Genomic DNA, 17877 nt, shown 5'->3' on the forward strand with positions numbered 1-17877 from the left:
ACTTAAAGCACCTATTACTCCAGAAAATAGTCTGGGATTGTTCATAATGGGTCATGAATCCATAATGTTTATATTGATTATCACAGTCAGATCCACTCTGGTCATTTTTATTTCTTCAAGTTTCTGCTTCATGCAGCCAAACCCAAGAGGAATTAAACAGGGAATGTTTGTAGTCTAAGAACTGATTATCCTAAAGGAAAATTAGCAAAGCTGCCACTAGGAAGTGTTAAAACATTATCATTATTACCATGGGATTAGAGTCTTTCAAATAAAGAAATCCTTGACTGTAAAAAAAAAAAAAGAAAAAGAAAAAAAAAGTGAAGGCTATCAAAAAACCTTCCAGAACCAGAGCTAAATGACTGACAGCTAATTCTCTTCTTGTTGCAAAGCTTTACTGCAAATATCCCCAGACAGGAGAGCTCTTAACAAGATCAAAATGTTGTGGCTGGCTATTATTTTGTCAAGAAGTTAACAAAATTTGGAGGAACTAAATTACATGGACTGAGCTGCCTTTATTTCATCATTGAAACTTGACAGCCTAAAAAAAAGCCAGGTACTAAAAAATGTTGCATGTTGTGCACTAATACAGTACAAAAGACCTTGCTATAGAGGATTTTATAATGTTGCAGAATTATTTCATGTTAACCATTTCTAATTCTCTGCAAATGACCTCTAATGGGACCTAGAAAATCAACTTATTTATCCATAAATATGAAACTGCAAAAAGGAGGCAGATCTCTACAGGAAAAACCCAAATATTGGGGTTCACGTTTTTCAGAAGTTCAGGGAGCATCACTATGAGCTTGCAGAGTGAGAGCAGTAAGTCAGATGGGAATGGTAACATTGATCCTCACAATGCAAAGAGCTGATAATTGTCAAATAATCATCAAATAATCATCAAAACCACGTTCATGCAGTGACTCCTCTTCATGGCACCACCTCCACACCCAGACCCCTGCTGGAACACCACCTCAAAACACCTAAACCCATCATCAGTGGCTGTTATTCTTAAAAAGATTCTTTATTCTTCTTATTCTTTATTCTCCTTAAAAAGAATGTCCCTGGTTTTCACTGAGTGTGGAGGCTGGAGTTTCCAGGACTCCTTCCCAGGGTGTCTCCAGCAGCAATTCCTGGCTGGATTTGATCCCCCCTGGCTCTGTGGTGGGATCCCACACCTGGAGCGTTACAAAAACCCGTGTGGGAGGTGGATAAATGTGAATAACACCATGCACAGAAGCACATTGAGAAAGGCCCCACGGTGTTTCTTTGCTGGAGGAAAAGCCACCCCTCTGAGGCTGCTGGAGCACAGGGATTGCTGCCTTCCATCCCCTGCTGATGAGTGAAAGCTGCTGGGTGAAAGCGTGACAGTAACGCTGTTTATCCATCCAAACAGTGATCTGGAGATGATGACACCTTGTGTGGAAATGGTCTCGTCTGTGTGTGCAAAAACAGAGCAGCGATTTTTGGGGATTCCTCCTGGAATCTCAGTGTGAGCCCCACGTCTGCCTGAGGTTGGTGCTGGAAGCAGGGAGTGAAGGCAGAGGGGCTGCTGGGCACTGCAGAGTCAGGAAACAAAGATTTGGTGCCACCAAATCCCACTTCTGCTGGCAAAACTGCCTTAACTAAACGTGCACAGAGACCTGCTCGTTCACAGAGCTAAAATTATCCACTAATTCCAAACAGTAAATACATCTGGGGGGAAAAAAATCCTCTTTTTTTTTCTGTGAAATGAAGCAAATAAAAGTAATTGAAGAATATTATCTGCTAATAATTCCCTGAGCTGGGCTGTTGCAGGGATAATGTAAATTATCTGTTCATCATGTTAGAGAACACTTACACCTGTTCAAATCAAAGAGGGAGAGATCCTGCTCTCAAATCAAACAACATTCTAAAGATGATCAAGGGATGTTTCTCGGGGTGATTTTGAATGCCTGGTTATGATGGTGATCGAGACTTACCTGCTTTAATTGCAGCAACAGAATTCCTCCCAACCTTTGTTTGGGTTTGTTTTTTTTTTGGCAGAGGGGAACTGAATTGTGCATAATGGCTCTGGACACATGGTGGGGGTCACAGAGTTCACGTGTCAAAGCACAAACAGCTCAGCATTCTGCATTTTGTCTCCTGAGAGCCATCAAGCAGTGATCCAGATGGGCAGCCTCTCAGGAGAATCCACCTAAAACCAGGGTGCTTTCAAATAATCTTTTGTAAGTATTTTCTTTTTACAGTAAAAAATGGCCTGTCTTGGATTCTCTTTCCTCTGTGTAAATTACAGGGGATTTTGGACTCGCTGAGAAAATTGTTACTTATGATGCTGTGCAAAGACAACTCTGACGTTTCCAGTTTTTCCAAACATTTAGATAAATGTTATATTTAGAAAAGAAAAAAAAAAAACACCCAGGCAAAAGTCACTGACCTCTCAAAGCAAAGCATATTGTCAAAAATACTGCAGCATCCTTGCTAGCAAGGCAAGTGACCCAAGGCGAATTCTTTCCAGAGCCTGTGTACTTGGAGATCTTTGCTTATCAGGGCAGAAAGACAACCAGTGGTGGCTTTGAGCTACTGCTGACTGATTGAATCACAGTGATCTGCACTCTAACTGGAGTGGAACACCACAAACAAGGCTGCAAAAGCAGAGCAAAAATCGCCTTCATTCCCCTTTGTGTGGTTTTGTTGTTGTTGTAGAGGAGGGAGCGAGCCCAGAGCCACTGCTGGGTTTCCTCTGTGGTTCCAGTGAGCAGGCACTGCTGAGGATGTGCCCTCGCTGGTCCATGAGCCTCTTGTAGATGTTTACAGAGTGTGGGGAGAAAAACTGGGAAAGACTGGGGCATTTCCTGAGGGATTTGAGGGACATTTCATCAGGGACTGCAGTGATGGGAATAGGGGGAATGGCTTCAAACGGAAAGAGGAGAAATGCAGGTTGGATCCTGGGAAGAAATCCCTCCCTGGGAGGGTGGCAGGACCTGGCACAGGTGCCCAGAGCAGCTGTGGCTGCCCCTGGATCCCTGGGAGTGCCCAAGGCCAGGTTGGACAGGGCTGGGAGCAGCCTGGGACAGTGGGAGGTGTCCCCATGGCAAGGGGATGGAACAAGATGAACTTTGAGGTCCCTCCCAGCCCAAACCAGCCAGCAATTCTCTGATTTGTATGATCCTTGAGGCTTTCTTACCTCTGTAAATCTGCTGGGCTAAAGTGCCAGAATATGAGATCTATTGATAGCAATAAAACACAATTTCCATGAGGCAGAGGTGCTCTGGGCAGAGACAGGAACCTCCCAGAGCTGGAGCAGAAGGAAATCCCTGTCCCAGCAGGAGGAAATAATTCTCATGGCTCTTCCCCTGATCTAGATGGGAAATGTCACGAAGGAAGGGTTGAGGAGCAAGGAGGACTTATTAAAATAATGTGGTGGTACAGGATAAAGACTTCACTTCCCATCACAGAGGAAACCCTGAAGCCTGTGACCCCTCCAAAGGGAGTTTACTCAGAACATGTTTGCAGTCAATTTTATGTGATTTATTCCAACTCTTTTAAGTCAATATTCCTGTCTATTTCTGGCTTTCTTTTTCATCATTTCTCTGACTTCTCCCTATTATGTTGTTTATTTACTGACTGTTCTTAGGAATGCAACAAATAAATAAATTCCTGATAACTCTTTGGCAAGCTGCACATCACTGTTTCCAGTAAATCAGGCACTTAGACTTCCTTGGTCATGTTTTCTGACAATTTTTGTGTCTTCAGACCCTACCAAAAAACTTCTTGTTGAGCTCCACAAAGCCAAGAATATCTTGCTCTTCCCTAAACTGACTCCATGGCTCTCCCACCATGGTGCTGCTACAGGAAAAAAATATGAAATAAATTAAGAAATTATTAGAAATAAAAATATATTCCAATCCTTACTGTGAAAGAGCCATGAGAGGAGAGGGACAGATGCTTTTATGTTGAACTGGCCTCTCTTGATTTCCTCATACACACACAGGTGGGTATCCCTAATTTACCTTCACTTGCATCCAAAAAATTGCCAATAAATTTAAATACAAATATTTAGAGGTGCAAAAAGGCACCTCCAATCTTCCTGCATAAACTGAGAGATCTTTACAGAGGAACTGTATGAATTTATTGCTCCTCAGATGCTTTAAAACTTCATGAGAATGGTTTTGCTCACATAAAATCATTACTGCCCCTGCTTTATGTTTGGTTTATTTACACTGTAGTTACCAAAATGTTGGGTTTGGAGTATTTTTTTGTGTATGAACACTTGTAATGCAAGAAAGAAAATTCATGATTTATTTATGCATCTGCAAGTATACAGATAATTAGGAAGTACCGTGCTCACTAAAATTAAATTATAGAACCTGACTAAACTACATCCCATCATTTGAAACAAATTAATTCATTCTCTGCCTGTCTTTGATTTTAATGTATTCAGTTTCAATTTCTGTGTGTAAACCTTTCTCATGTTTTATACATTCTGCAAATTCTGATTTTTTAATTTTTTTTTTAACATCGGCACCCATTGTGTAAAGGATTTTTGTGCTTCTGGAATAATTTTGTTGTCTGCTAAAGAAATAAAGTGACAGCTTCAAATTTAAAGCTGGGAGAGTTTCTCAGATAATTTCTGTACTGTGTTCTGAATTTATATATGTATATACCTGCTGAATAGCCACATAAAGTCCAGTGAATATCCAACATAAAGTGGGAGATTTTGTTCTTCTGCAAGGTGTGGTGGGCTTAAATGTTGTGTAGAATTTCTCAAACAATTTTCTCCATCTTCATTCTCTCATAGTGTGGACCTGCCTTTGATTGAGATGTGCTTATCCAAGCATTTGTCATTCCCATCCATTTGTTTTCCTTCTTTTGTTTATGGAGCAGGGAATTGAGCCTCATTCCCACAGCAAACTGAGCAGAGATAATTTGGATTGAATTATTTGGCTCTCCTGGCTGCAGAAATAAAATTAGCATTCCTCAAGGATGCCTATTTAAGTATAACACATAGAGTGATCCAGTCCAGTAGAAAAACCTGATGTAAACTTTGATTAATGATCCAATGGAGTTGGTGTTCTGATCATAAATTTTAGTGAAAGAAATTTATTTGAATGTCCTGTCCCTATTTCACCTGAGGTTTTGGAGATGCCTGCTCAGCACTTCAGAGCTGGGGTTTAAAATCTTTCCCAACGAGGCCTTTGGGGTTCATTCCTGGAGTTTTAAAAGGGAGACCATGCCAGGAACGACAACAAGCAATAAAAAGTAAAACAACAGCAATAACAAATAATCACCTACTGAATATTTATCATCTCAGTACCTACTGTCCTTTTTCCTGTGAACTCATCCCCAAAGGATGATTTATTGGCTCTTAACCACACACAAACCCCACCATATGGAGAGGGCAGCAGGGTTATATAACAGACACAAACAAAGGCCTTTAGAAAGAGCTGATGTTATGCTCCAACCCCTCTAATTGCTATAAATAACATCATGCTGTTCATTTATTTACTCTGTGCCAGTGGTGTCCACACAATGTTCACTCAGAGGATTTCCATTCAGTTTACTATGGGGAGAGAAAAGAGAAAAAAAATAAAAATAAAAATAAAAATAAAAATAAAAATAAAAATAAAAATAAAAATAAAAATAAAAATAAAAATAAAAATAAAAATAAAAATAAAAATAAAAATAAAGGGAAGGGAAGGGAAGGGAAGGGAAGGGAAGGGAAGGGAAGGGAAGGGAAGGGAAGGGAAGGGAAGGGAAGGGAAGGGAAGGGAAGGGAAGGGAAGGGAAGGGAAGGGAAGGGAAGGGAAGGGAAGGGAAGGGAAGGGAAGGGAAGGGAAGGGAAGGGAAGGGAAGGGAAGGGAAGGGAAGGGAAGGGAAGGGAAGGGAAGGGAAGGGAAGGGAAGGGAAGGGAAGGGAAGGGAAGGGAAGGGAAGGGAAGGGAAGGGAAGGGAAGGGAAGGGAATATAAAATATTTATCTATGTTTCTAATATATACTATAATTTTCTGCTCTATCAGCAGGAAAAGTAGCAGTCAGAGCTTTATCAGGTAGTTTGAAGGACTTGATTCATGAGTAAAGCTAAAGAGAGAAAGAAGACAGGAAGGTTAAACAGGCTGAGTAATCTCCTAACGTGGGGCCACTGTGCCAGGGAGAATCACAAGCCAGCAACTAAAAAAGAGCCTTTAGTGACAGCTAAAATCAGGTTGGCACAGTTAGGTGGTTGTAAAGGAGACCCTTGGCCTTCCAGATGTTACAAACTCCTGCTCTGAGCTGCCTCACATCCCATCATAGGTCTGAGGTTAAAACCATTCCCTCCCTTCAGCACAATCTCATGAGGGTGATGGATGGAGTTTGCTAAACAAATTAAACCATGCACTGGTTCCTCCTTTTCTACTCCAAGAGTCATCACTTTATTTTAAGAGGCTCCCAACACGTCTTCAGCCACTGAAACGGCTTTGCCTGCCTGGCCATGGGTCTCTTGGAAGGATTCCAGCTGCCATCAGAGAGAGAGCTGGCCCAAAAGAGGCTATTTAAAAAAAAAAATATATGGGAAGGATTTGGAGGAAACCACAGTGAAAACAAGAGATGTGTCACCCTTGTCTCACCTTCTAATTTCACTGCCAGCTTGTACCACCTCCAGAGGGTGCAGAAAACTCGAAAGCAGCACATTACTGCCTGATCTCACTTCTGGTTTTCTATTAAAAACCAGTGTTTCAGTTGCAGCAGAAGAGTAAACTCGATGGCAGATTTCAATGGGAGTTGCTCTTGGCTCCATTACAGAAGATTTTATGTGCATAACTTTGAGCACATGCATCATTCAGCTGATTTCAGTAGGACTCCTAAAGCTGAAGTACCTTGTTGAATCAGAGCCTTTATGCATCCCTGGCTACAGACTCGAGCACCAACACTCCAGTGCCATCGGGGCCAGCTGCTGGCTCTGGGATGGCAGGACCTCCCCCACTGGGAGAATCAGAGAATTCCAGCGTGGTTTGCATTGGAAAGGACCTTAAAGACCATCTGATTCCAGTCCCACTGCTGTGAGAGGGACACCTTTCACTAGACTGGGTTGCTCAGAGCCCCATCCAAATCCTTTGCTGAGTTCTCAGTCCTGCCACGTTGCCAAACTCTCTCTAGAAATTCCTCCAGGCTCCAATGAAAAACTTATCCTGCAAAAATTATGCTGCAGAATAACAAATGTCTTGTGTTTGCAGGGAATAATCCCTTAAGGGACAGCCCCAAGTCACCACCCCCATCCCTGGAAGGGTCCCAGGCCAGGCTGGATGGGGCTTGGAGGAACCTGGGATAGTGGAAGGTGTCTGCCTGGCAGGGGTGAAATGAGATCATCTTTAAGGTCCCTTCCAACCCAAACCATTCTTATTCAACGATTCTGTAACTCTGATTTTATCTATTAAGTGAGAGAGAAGTGCTCTGGTTTGAGGGTCACACTTTGAATGCGTAAAGATCAGCCCAAGCTTTGCATTTCAGTTTTCAGCTGAGTCTAATGAAGCCTCTCCTGGAACATCCTTCCCACTGCAAATCCTGGATTTATCTTCAATGCTCCTACCTGCAAAAGGAAAAGCTTTTGGTTGCCTTTTTCACTGTTAACTCTCATCTACACAAACAAAGGTGGCAGCAGCAGAGTGCTAAAAAGCTGATTTACAAACCACTCAATTACCAGTTCTGTGTTACATTGCAAAGTCAGGACATGCAAATCAAAGCTGTTTGTTAGGAATACACGGGAATGATTTAAAATATAGTGGTACTATTTAAAATCCATTTTTGGATATGTTAATACTTTATTATGAATGTAAATTTATATTAGGCTCTGCAAACCTTTTTTTTCTTTTTTCAGGTTATGCAAATTCATTTCAACATATGTTAATTTGATTCCTGACATAGATCAGTAGAAGATCTTAAATCTAATGATAAAAAAACAATAGTTTAAAAACCACACTGTTTCCTGAAAGGCTCAATTCTACAACTCAAAGATTACATAATTGAAACTTTGGCCTTTGCTCAGATTTGTAAAGAGCCAATTTAGCCATGAGAATGCATCCAACACTGAGCTCTTCTGTATCAGTCATAAATGTGATTATTCTGAATATTTTGCTTCTACTACCTCACTTCTTTGCTGGATACTTCTGAAACAGTTACATCAAATTAACATTTATATCACAAGGTTTAATAAAGTTCTTAATTCCCCTTTTTTCCCTTTTCCTCCTTGGTAAGACCTGGCTGTAAAACACCACTTTTGATCCCATGCAGCCTGGAAACAGCAGCTCCAAACTCTGGGCTAGGTTATACTCAAATCAAGGTTAATCCTGCTGCTCAAGAAGAGCTCTTCTAAAGGTGGCACTCACCTAAACTAAAACCATAAAGCTTTTGCTGCCCTGAGTATTTACCCTTGTACCTCTGGGAATTATCCCAGTTGGAAAAGTCAGTCCCTCCTCTGGACCCACTGAACCTCAGACTGAATTTAAGAGCTTATTCTGTTTTCAGCACTGGGGATGCTAAAATGCTGACAAAACACCTCCACAGTCTCCCACTTCCCTTCAAAATAAATGTCTTAAAAGTTAGGGATTTGGGATTCTTTCCATGTCTCCTTCTGTTTTCAGTGTGGCGAGGTCTCAGGTTTTATTTCCCACTCCCTGGAGCCATTTCTGTATTTTCCCAATCAAAGTTAACAAAAACAAATAACAAATCACATCATCTTAGGTAAGACACATGAAAAACGTGATGTGGTTCAGTCTCACATTCAAATCAGATGGAAGCAAAACTCAGGGACTAAAGGCTGACATTCATTTGATATTCCAAATATGTCATGACATACAGGGGTTTCCCCCAAACTTTTTGCACCTCTTAGGACAGACAAATTATCTGGCTAAAAAACAAGGCTACACACAAAGAAAACACTGCTAACTTCCAGTTTGTTACAGAAATATCTCAACAAAGGTGTTTTCTCTCAGCTTGATGTTCTGCTAATGAAAACCTGAAGCAAGAAGTGCCCCAATATGAACGGTAATTAAATCCTACTTTTCAACCTCTGGAAAGTTTTGTCTTCTTTTGGTTCTGACTTTGATCTAACCTGGTTTTCCTTTCATTTGGGATTTCTTCTCGCAGCTTTATGCTTCTTTTCTGAAAAAAAAGTTAGCCTTTCTGGTAATTATAGACACTTGTTCAGCTATTCAGTGGCAGGAAAAGTCACTGGAACATCCAAAAAGGAGAAAGGAAAAGCCTCCAGGACTGCTCAGTTGTCACCACCCTCCAAGGAGCCACAAGTCACAACCTACAGCGAGAGAAACGCTTGTCAAATTAAAAAAAAAAAAAAAAAAAAAAAGGTGGGGGATCATTAATTCTGGATAGTCATTAAAGAGGCAATGATTTATTCATGTGAAGCTCTCCCGAGAATTCAATGTGCCCAAATGGCAAAGAGACTTGTCAGGCTCGTTATCTGGGGGATAAAGGCTGCTGTCAGCGCTTTGTGGGAGCGCTCTGTAAACTGGCACCGCTCTCATCTCCGGGGAGCCGCTCTCCTCATTTTCCTCATTTTCCTCATTTCCAGCCGAGCCTGAGAAAAGCCTGTACACCTTCCAACTGCTGCTGTTCCCATTTTCCCCAAAAAGCCATCGCTCCTGGCCGGTCCCACGGCTCTCTGTGTCCCGGTCCAGCCGGGGATGCTCCATCCCCATTCCCAGGGAGCGGCTCTGCTTTTTCTGCCTCTCCCCGAATAAAAAGCAGCACCACGGCTGCTTACCCGGGCAGCTCCACCCCACAGGAGCTGCTCTCTGTCGGGATAAGCTCCTTTAATTTTGTTGTCGGGTCTGGCAGGTGCCAGTGTGATAGAACAGCCTCGTTTGATTTGACTCGGTTTGAGAATTTCATCCCTTCCTCGCTGCTTCCTCGCTCAGTTTTCCTCTTCCTCCCAACAGGGGTTGGAGCAGAGAATTTGCACCTGATTGGAAAGGAGGTTTTTGCTGCTGCTCCCCAGAGTGGAGCCTTGGGATGGTTGGGATGGTTTCTGGAAGCAGCACATGGCACTGGGTGATGGTGCTGGCTGCAAGGGAGGGAAGCAGCATTTGATCCCTCAGGGTCATGGCAAGGCACTGATGATCCCCCAAAGTTGATTTGTTCCGTGTTAATTGCGGTTGTTTGAATAATTACATCCTCCCAGGCAAGGGAGGGAGGTGTCTCCTTCGATGGAGAACATCCACTCTGAGGATTTGGGGGAAAATAACAGGACACGGTCACCAAATGCTGTTCCTTAACTCAGAAATGATGGAGCTAAAAATTAATTATTAAATTTTAAATTTTTTATTTATTTGTTAAAAAATAAAGCTTGAAAAGAAGGATGAAAAGTTGCTCTAAGGACTTGTGTGAACAGGGGAAAATGCCCAAGAACAATGTTTAGTTTTGTCTGATTTCACTAGAAATCCTCACCATTTTGCTAATCCAGCTTTTTGAGCAAGGCCTGTTGACAGAGCCATAGTGAATGTTTGGCTGTGGATTTTAGACTTGAGTTTGAAATCAATTTGAAATTATTTTCCAAATAATATATTTGGATTAAGTTTCATTTTTCACACGTGTTTGCCCTCATTGCATCTTTACTTCAAACCGTACCATTTTCACTTTCTCCTGCAGAAAACCCACCAGCCCAGGGGTAAAGATGAATATGACAATCTCATACAAATCAGATATAATAGAAATCTAATGGATGCACCTCCATAATAAACTGCTAACAACATCAGAGAAAATGCTGAGAGAAAAGGGAGTCCTGAGGATGCAGGTGGGCAGGGAAATACTTGTTGCACTGAATCGTTTCAAGATGGGGAACAGGCTCTGCCCTCCTCACCACACATTTTCTGGAGTCAAGTGCTCCCAGAGAAATATTAAAAGTGAAAAAAAAAAAAAGTTTCTGAAGACTGAAAAGCGCTGGTTTAATTTGGTTTAAAATAAAGGGGCTGTGGGCTGCTTCTGCCCTACAAGAAAATATCTTTCATGATTTAGACTTAAACAAAGTTTCTTGAACTCTAAATTTGAAACAGCACATTTAAAGGCAGGTGGGTGGAAGGCTGTGGAGGTGGGAAAGTGAAAAGACAAAGGGAAGAGAGCAGGGGAGAGCTCTTGGGAATCTGTTCATGGAGAGCTCTCAGAAATTTTTGAAGTTGAGGAGATATTATGTTAATGTAAGTTCTAATTGCTAGGCAATAAACAACACCCACCTGCTGACTAAATGTCAGGACCAAACTTATCTCTAAATCTGCTTTGAAACAATGTCAGTCATAGCATCACAAACAGATTGAACCCTTCTTTCCTTGTTCAAATAAAAATAAGCCTGGATTTTTAATTACCCAAAGTTAGAGACCTCAGGTATTTAAAAAAAAAAACCAAACCAAACAAACAAAACCCCAACCAATCTGGCAGTAGGTGGTGAGAGCTGCAGAGAGTTGTGACTGTTTGTGAGCCAATTATGAAATAAAACCCCCTAGAAATGCATCCATTAGAAATGCCACACATTAATGGCAATATTTCAAGGGAATGGTTTTCCTATTCTTAGTAACATATCAGGCTGGAAAAGTTTCTGGGGATTTCAAGTGTCTTTTCTGCAAGCAGGATGGTCTCCACACAGGGATGTGCTGCTAACTCATGGTTTAGGTAGAAAACCCAAAAATACCCTAAAAAAACCAAACAAAACCAAACAAAACCCACCAGAAATGAAAAACCAACCAACAGCTGTGGGAAAACTCCTCTTGATGGATTCAGTCTTTGCCTTTCCTTGACAAACAGCCTGCAATGAGCAGCTTCTACCCACGGGCTCCATATTCTTCACAGACCCTGAGGCAGGAAATGGGAAATCTCAGCCAAGCCAGGGAAGCAATTCTGACCAGAAACAAGGCAAAACAACCTCATTTTGAAATAAAAGAGATTATTTTAGATTCTTTTTTTCATTGCATTAAGCCAAAAAAAAATCAGGAGTCCTCAGAGTTAACAAAATGCATCTGCATTTTGAAATTCAGTGTTTGGTGATGTCCAGCTCTCACCATTTTCTGGTTGTCAGGCCTCTGAACAAGGCACCAAAAAAGGCTTCCTGTGCTCCAGATTTCAGATCTTGGGCAGGAAGATGGATGGGGTCTGGAATCCTCTGTTTGTTTAGAGGATGGCAAGTTAATAAATGGAACTATGTATAATTAAAACTCCATTTAATTCTAATATTCAGCAAAATGCTCTGGAGGTTTGGCTTAGCCTGTTCTTCAGCTGGAAGGGCAGTGCTTAATCCTAATATCAGTTCTGGCTGCTGAGTTTCTTTCTGTTCAAAAAACACATTTTGTGTCTTTATTTAAGGAATCCTCTTTCTATGCAAATGCAATTCCTCTGAGAGAGGAGCAGGCACGGGGAACACAAGTTATTTAAAACAGGCTATTCAATATTTTCCTAAAAAAAAATAAAAAAAAAGAAGATTCTGAAGTTATTTAAAGGCCATGGGACTTACATACCCAAGAACAACAAAACCCTGAGAATCTGAATCAAAACACGTCACTGAGCTTTTCCCCTGCTTTCACTGGATGCAAATGAGAACATGAATTAACACAAACATCACATGGCCAGGAAATAACAACTTCAGCTTGCAAGAGCCACCAGTGTTGTTGTGCAGCTGAGTCACACCTGAACGGAGGAGAAATGGAATTATGATTGAGCAGACAGGATTAGGAGCTCACAGAGACAAAGAATGGCCCAGCAGTGACAAAGCCAACTCTGGAACTGGGAAAATAAATTTACCTCTCTCCTCTACTCCAGGCCTCCTGCACAGCCTTGGGAAGACACAGGGTTGTTAGAAGAATAAATACATCAAAAAAACTCTGATACCATGCAGAGGGGACCAGGGAAGTGCATAAATTCTTGGAAAGGAGCTTGGAAAGCTCTTTCACAATTATTTCTCAATGTGGACAAGATTTCACAGCAAGGATACATTTACACAAGTTTACTAAGTTGAATTTGGGAGTGGATTAAGTGAAACCTGTGTGCAGGATGACAGGATCCTTGTGGGAAGCTAATGTGAAGCAGTTACTTTGCTTTAAATTCATGTTCTACCTTGCTGTGCAAAAGCTTTCCTGTGTAGATAAACATAAAGAGAGAAAAAAAAATGAAATTGGCAATATCTGTTAAGTCATTTTTGTAATAATAACCAGTTTGCCATTATCCATCATTGAATTGAAAGTTACCTTTAAAAGCTTTTATCCTATTAGGATAAACAAAATGGAATCAGGGGGTAAAAAATTCACCACAAAAGGCAATCAATGGACTGAGGGAGGGGAAAAAACACACTTAAAACAAGGTGTTGGAGAAGGATCAGGGAAATGCCCACTTCTGTCTCGTTTTGGACAGTGAAGTCTGTCACCCTTCCCAAAGGACATTTAAATATCACCTTGCAGAAGGGTGGAGAGAAGCAGACACCCAAAGAAAACTGCTGCTAAACTGAGATCTGGAACATTCTGAGCCACCAATTTAATGGAGAAAGAAAACTCATGGAAAATAATCCAGCTGCATCAGGAACATTTGAAAAGCAATGACAATTATGTGCTCCCAGAGCAACAGAAGGTAAAAGTACAAAAGTGAAGCTCTAAGTTAGTAATAGTAAAGGTTGTTGGAAACAGCGTGGTTATTGCCTTCAATTGCAGTCCCAGCTGAAGCTATTTTTCTATTTATAAACGGTCTTTGGTTTGTTATGAGACATTTCTCATGTTTATAGATCTCTCACTAGAAGCTGAGGAGTTTGGATCTCAGTGGAAAATTAATATAACCTTGGATCTTCAAGAAAACTGTCTTTATATTACACCCATTAGAGGTGGATTTATGCATTTAAAACCAGAAAGTGCCTAAACATTCAGACAGAGGTTTTCCAATTGCTCCCTCTGATTTCCATCTCCAGGTATTTATCAGCAGTGCTGGGTACATCATTGCCTCTATAAATTCAGCCCAGCCTTGGGATTGTTTTTTAAGACACTAAAGAGTTCTATGCCAAAAATAAATCTCACCCAAAGAATTTGCTGCTTTCCTCAGCAAACAGATCCCTCACTTCTGGAGCCATCCTGGTCCTGAAAGAGTCAGGAGCAGCATGACAAAAGGAATATGTGTCAAACAACCCTGGAGCTGCTAATTCCAGCTGCATGGGGGGCTTGAACACTGGCAGGGAGCACTTTTGATTTTCCAAGGTGAGATACTTATTTTCACACACAGGGCCATGCAGTGACTCCTGCACACACAGCCCCAAGAGCCACAAAGTCCCATTCTTTATCAAGTTAGAGGCATTAAAAATAAAATAAAATAAAATAAAATCCTTTCAATCTGACAGCTTTATTTGGGTGCTTTGTCCCTTATTATTCATAAGGGGTTTGAACCAAGGTTTGAAATTACCTCCCCTCTTATATCGACAAGTGGTGATTTTTTTATTTTTTTTAAAATTATGTTCATTTGTCCCTATTTATTATTTATTTGACAGCTTTGTCCCTTATTATTCTCGAAGTACCTGCCCTGCTGGTGGAGTTTGAAATTATTTATTGCAGGAGGATGATTAAGAGTGGGTTATACACCAGAACACCCCAAACTGCAACAAGTCCTGTCTTGGAGCTTTAATCTTCCCTACTTCAGGGTTTTCTTTAAATTCTTCCTTTAAATTTTTGCTTGTTTTCCATTAATTGAGAAGATGGAGGCTGGCATCCTCAGCATACACTTGATAATTATTAAATCCATTAAATGGTGAACAGGGAGGTACCAAAATTCCTGGCCAGTGGATCTGTTCTGTTTGCAGCATCTGCTGCTCCAATATTATGAAATAATAAAAGCTGAGGCATTGTTCAGCTCTTTGAAGCTCACAGCTCCAGGCTGCTATGGAGGCACACAGACAACTGGGGCTTAAAACAGGGAGCCACGTTCCTATGACCAAGAATGCTTCAATCAATCATTACAGCAAAGATTAAAATTCAGACTCTTAATCCTCACAGTCCAGGTCATTGGCTACTCCCTGCATGGGTAAAGAGCTGTTTGGGGGGTGTTTGTTTGGCTGTGTAGGTTTTTTACCATAATTGCACACTCCAAATTTTGGCTACTGCACCAAGCTGCAGTTTCTGGCTCCCATTAGCCATAACTACTCTCAGTGTTTATGCAATAAGAGTTCAAAGCATATCTTTACGCCAGTACTCATTGCCAGCTCCTTCTTTTTTTATTTTATCTTTTTTTTTTCCTTTATTTTCAGCCACTCTGTGCAAAAACATTCAGATATTTTGTGATGAGAAGGAAGGATTGCAGAATATGGAGCTGCTGTACAGCCTTGCTTCAAAACAACCTCCCACCACAGAGCCCTCAGAGACTCAATCTGGGAATGGGGAAGGGGGATAAAGTAAAGAGGAAGCTGGAACCACACAAGCTTGTAGGAAGAAGAAAGTTCAGATATATTTAACAGCCAGTAATCAGCAATTCAGGCTTTTCTGCTCCCAGTTAAGTCACAAGTCAGGAGTGACTCCACCAGTTTAGCAATGGCACCGTTTCAGTCACTGGAAGGGGACAGACATTAAACAAAAGTAGATTTTTCCAGAGCTAGGTGAGCTGATACACAGCATCTGCTTCATAAAACTTCCACACTCACATTTTCAAATTCAGATTGTTGTGGCCAGAAATCCTTAAAACTGAGTATCTCTCTCCCATTAACCTCTTTGGGGGAATTAAGCACTCACATTTCCAAGTAGATCCCTTCTTTTTCATGATTATCATTAATTATGGCTTGGCATGGAGTTTATGTTAATTTGGTTGATTGCAGAATTTTGCATTTACAGATTATCTCACTGTTCTTGCACCCTGGTGATTAGAAAAGGGCCCTGACTGCCCTCCCCCAGGGACCCTGTGACTGATCCCTGAGGATTCTGTTGGGGTCCAGGGATGTTCCTTTCCTGCCCCCACATCCACTCAAAGATCACTTTTATTCCTGTTACCTAAACTATGGCACTCTATTGTCAAGGTTGGGAGAAATAAATAGTGCTAATAAATGGTGGTAGATAAATAGCAGAAGTCAAAATACTGAAAAAATACAACTTCACATGCTTTGTTTATTTTAACTTACCTCCCTTTTTTCCATTAAACACCAACCCCAGAAAAAAAAATCCCTCAGCTTTTCAACATGCCTGTTTAAATGAGCTATTTTTTGTTTTATCATCTTCCCTACATTTCTTTCTATCCACATTATTTCCAGACAAATTCTGGGAATGAAGTTAAAGCCTTTTAAATGAAGGCTTTAACTGCCCAACATGTACCACATCAATGCTCCAGCAAAGCCAGCCCTCTTTAAAAAGTCTTCATAAGACAGAAGTGAAGCTGTTTAGTGTAAATTAAGGAGTCATTTTCCTGCTAAAATCCTGGGCTGAAAAGAAATTATTTTAGGAACCAGGGAAAGAAACAGGCAGCAAGAAAATGAGATGATGTAGTGCCATGGCTAAACTGTCAATCTCATTTTTTATTCTGTTTGCAGTTGTATGGACAGGGGGGCCCAGTCCATTAACCCAGACAATGAGTTAAGGAGGTCTAATAAAGACAAAGAAAATACCTGTGGGTTTGATACTGGAAGAGAGAATTTAGGTGAAGCAGAGCCTCTCTGCAGCAGCTCAAAATGCTCAAAATGCTTCTGCTGAGGCAGGGAGAGCAGTTTCCCCCTCCAGGAGAGCTCAGAGGGAGCAGAATGAAAGGCTCTGCATCATCACCACAAAGTTAGAAACTGCCTTCCCTTCCTCTTGGCTCCAATAAATTAACAAAACCAGTTAAGGTTTCAATCAAACCAAAGCACTTCAGGAGAGGCTTCTGAGGACTGGCATTTTTTCACCATTCAAGAAATAAGGCAGCAGGGGAGGTTCTTTCGGTGCTCTCAGGCACAGAGTCCTGCTTTGCGTGGGCAAAACTCACAGCAACTCTCCCAAAGCCCAAATTAACACAGAGATAACCAAAGCTGCCTGAAGGAGGACATCATTTGGCCATCTCTGATTTGAGCAATCCTTTCCAAGAACAGCAGCTGCACACAGGGAACCTGCTGGCTCCGTGGTGTGTGTGTTTGCTTGTCCCACTGGATACACATAAATATTTGGAGTTGCTTCCTGACTGCTGTGTGATGCTGCAAATTTGAGCTGTGCGAGTGTCCTAGCCCCAAAAACAGCTTAATGAGCTCCTGAAATAGATTCCTAAGTGGAATCAAGCAATATTGACCTGCCAGCAGCATGGGGCTTTCAGCTCAGTGCTCACTAACACATATTGGCATCAGTTCTGAGGCCTGGAAAGGGTAACACACTTTGAAATTAAGTAAATAAGTGCTAGGCAGAAGCCAATTATTCTTTATGGCTCTACAAAGCAGCCTGTTGTAAAAAGAGAAGGTTTTTTTCTCTGTTCTCTTGGGAGTCTCATGGACTACGAAACTTAGTACCCCGTGCTCTCATCATATTCAGATTGAAAGCAAATTAATTTCTTTAAATATGTCAGAAACAAATTAAAGGGACAAGGCACAGGTTGTTAGATGCTCTAAATATGAAAATCAAGTCACTGCATCGTAGTTTTCCAGGGAAATCCTGAAAAAAAAATTTCAGAGAAATCATGAGATTGTTTCCAAAATCTTAAAATCCTCCAGGGAAATGACTTTCACCCTGGAGTGTGTCAATATTTTACTGCTGAGTCTTTTTTGTAAAATTCATTGTCTTGAGGCCTTATTAGGAAAGGAAGTCTGTGAAATGCAAATGCAAAGCCACTTCTTCATCTAATTCAGATACCGATGGTCAAAGCTCAAGCTGCAATTTTAATAGATTGATCCTCTGGTTTATCTTTGTTTATACATCTGAAAACATCTTGTTAACAAGAGACACTCCTCTAAAATTTG

Source organism: Poecile atricapillus, chromosome 13 (assembly GCF_030490865.1).
Source record: "Poecile atricapillus isolate bPoeAtr1 chromosome 13, bPoeAtr1.hap1, whole genome shotgun sequence".
Lineage (NCBI taxonomy): Eukaryota > Metazoa > Chordata > Aves > Passeriformes > Paridae > Poecile > Poecile atricapillus.